This window comes from Pyxicephalus adspersus, chromosome 4 (genome assembly GCF_032062135.1).
Source record: "Pyxicephalus adspersus chromosome 4, UCB_Pads_2.0, whole genome shotgun sequence".
NCBI classification, from domain to species: Eukaryota; Metazoa; Chordata; class Amphibia; order Anura; family Pyxicephalidae; genus Pyxicephalus; species Pyxicephalus adspersus.
In genome coordinates, this window is record NC_092861.1 from 111,247,521 (window position 1) to 111,250,769 (window position 3,249).

A 3,249-nucleotide genomic window follows, 5' to 3' on the forward strand; every position below is an offset into this window, starting at 1 on the left:
TCCACATTGGTGTGGTTCTGGAATTGCTTCTGCTTTAAAGTCAGTCATAATAATGAATTGGATTTTCAAAAGAAGTATTGTATTGAAAAATCACAGAAAAAGTCAGATTAAAAAAGGAATCCTGGAGACGATCAACATCCAAATTGGACAAAAAACACATATGACCAGATTTTTTAATGGACAATTGCAGCTAAAATATATAAAATTTTAAATAGGATGGGGAGGGTTAGAATGATAAATGAAATTATAAAAATCTTTTAAATCAAAACACAGACAAAAACAACTATTTTAAGTAAACTGAGGAAGGACTGCAACTTCTGACAATATTTATATTAACATGCATGCCTACAAGTTTTAGTAACAACCGAATGCTCCTTTAAATCTCTTCAAGGGGGACACAAACATAACCAGGCAGAAGTATTAACTTTTCCCCCACTCTATTGCAAAAGATTAGATTGGCTGACTTAAAACTATATATTCAGCATTTGGCTGGTCAAAAATTTCAAAACATAGTTGAATGTGTATTTGCAATTCTAATGTCTGTTAAAATCTTTTGTCCACAATTCTGGCACAATGATGGCGTTAGCTTATCTCAAGATAAACAACAGCGCGCAGCAGGGTAACACTCCGGCGTTCTCCCCTCCCCTCTGCATAGAACAGAACAGTACTGTAGGTACAACAATTGTTCATGCATCATGCAGTCTTTGGTCATTGGAAAGGATCATGAAAGATCCTTTCCAACAACAACTATTGCACCTGTGTACCCAGCCTAAGTGTCATCTCAAATCCAAGGGCCATCTGACACCTATACAACTATAGTTATCTGAGTATCATACCTTACAACATGTTTCTGAACAGACACTTATGCATGTATATGCGTGCAAATGTACATTTGTACATCTTAGATTCATGTTTTATATGACACCTAATGAATTATACAAAGCAAGACATACACATTCAAAAATGTAGATTTTTTTTGGCAGATTGACATAAAACAACAAAAATGCATGGACAAAAGTCCTTAAAAGGCATCTAACTAACAGTTACCAACTTAGACATACCCTTCAATCAACTCTGTAGTGTTACTACTACTGTTACTTTCAGCACTGGCAAATTTTGGGAGTCAGAGCTGCTTAAGGCCATTTTGGTGCCCCATCACTGCCCCTACCCAAGAGCCAACTGGATATCCCCAGCTGTCAAACCTCTATACCCCCATTTCCTATCAAAGTATTTTTTTAATAGGCTTCCTTAGTTTTTAAAACTATCAACTGCACTAAAGCAGACATTTCATTTTCCTGCCACTCTTAAAGGACCTAGACTATGTTAAGGTTTGCTAATACATGGAAAACTTGTAATGACAATTGTATGTGACTAGTACCCTAAAAAATCTATTTTTGTGTCTTAAATTTCTCCCACAAAGCAGCATTGTGATTCCTGTTGCTTGTACCTAATAGAAATATATCTGGAATGTAAGATCTATTTAGTACACTGTGCCTTTGACTCTACTGAAATGTGGTGACACTATTATGCTGCTTTCTTCTTAGAGAGAGAAATCCACAATGCATGCAACACTTTTTAATCATTCAGTTCTGTAGGTCTTTTCTTTCTGCACTTCTCCTTATGCCTACTTAATACTTCACGAATCATCGGACCACCAGTTATCAAGGGGGCAACTCTGATTTGAAAAGCAAAACATTGATTTACCAAGAAGGTCACATCAACACAGAGACACAGTGGAGAACAATGGTAAGAATGGAGAAGAATGTTAAGTCTTTAACTGGTAAAAATGACTAGTCAGTTTTCCTCTAAATTTTTTGGGCACAGGTTCCACAGTATGGTTCCTCTTTACCAATTACTTATTATTTCAAGGAACAAAAATATGTGTTAATTACAAAGCTATCACTTGATTAAGGTTTTAGACCTCTTTGTTTTTCCAAACATCTAAATTAGATCCAGTTGGTAATAACCGAATTCAGTTACTCAGAATACAGCTGATTCATTCAGTGCTAATTGGTTAGCTAAATATATTATGAAGGAGATAAAGTGACAATTTTAGCAACAAACAGACATAAGTTCATAGGTTTTCCTGCTCGCATGCAATTACTGCTTCATAACATTTAAATGATGGCGTAAGACATGGAGAACAACTGCCAAATTAAAGCAACATATGAGACACAGTGCAGAACACAGCATTAGGGAGTATTACAAGTTAAAATGATTTCACTTGAAAACAAGTGTAATAGAAACCCACCAATACAGTACATGAAACATAATAAATAACATGAAAAGGGGGAAATCTATACATTGGATGCCAAAAAATGTTAATATTTAAATATTTCTTGGTGACAATAGTATTTCCTTTTTAATGAGCTTTTACAAACAGGTTGCAGGTTCTCATTTAACAGCTCAATTTTTTAATGCAAAATATTGGGCTCAGGAAAAAAAAACGTGACCCTTTACTGCTACCTTTAGGGCACACATCTTGTGCCTTAAGAAATATCACGTGACACCCATATTTTTATTTGGGGATCCTCAGCACAAGTTTCTGGAGTCAACGTCCAACTCTTTGTAAAAAAAAAAAGAAGACCTTACTTGTTGTCTTTAATAATGAAGAATACTAAAATGTGTTCAGATCCTGGCCCTCAAGGGCTGGTGTTAAAGATCCCTTGAGCGACCAGTTGCCAAAACTGGCTTTGAGAACTGATTTGTAGGCCTTCTACTGGATGTAGCGCTGGAATAACTATTAGTAGAAAATGTTGGATTCTTCTGGGCAGATAACTAAACTGGGATCTGATCAGAAAGAGGTTACAATAGAAAACCATATGGATTTTTTTTTCCTTTTTTGGTAAATGATTGAGTAAGAACTCCTAAAGATAGCTCTGAATGCAAAGAAAAATTCTAACCAGTGAAAATGATACATATGTTTGTGAACATGTTATGGACACTTTTTTTTGGCAAACCAGGTTTGTTGCAATATATATTTACAAATTGTTTGTGGACAGTTCATGCTCCATGACTGATCAAACATAAGCTGTGTATGTCATAAAGGGATGAAAAGTTGATTGATAGAAGAATAAAGTAACTAACTGATTATTACACGCTATCAAAAGCATAGGGAAATACTTAATTCTGATTTACTAATTTTTATCAAATGAATGCTAACCACTTAGAAGATTCCTGATGATTGGTTGGTTTACTAAGCAAGTTGATTTACAAAATGTTATGATTTAAATATTGTGTATAAATAAA

General features: G+C 34.8%; 1 protein-coding gene across 1 annotated transcript in view; it reads right to left on the minus strand.

Moving 5' to 3' along the window:
* The window catches only part of SYNE1 (spectrin repeat containing nuclear envelope protein 1), a 198,065-nt gene that overhangs the window by 147,459 nt on the left and 47,357 nt on the right, over window positions 1–3,249 (minus strand). The window lies entirely within an intron of this gene.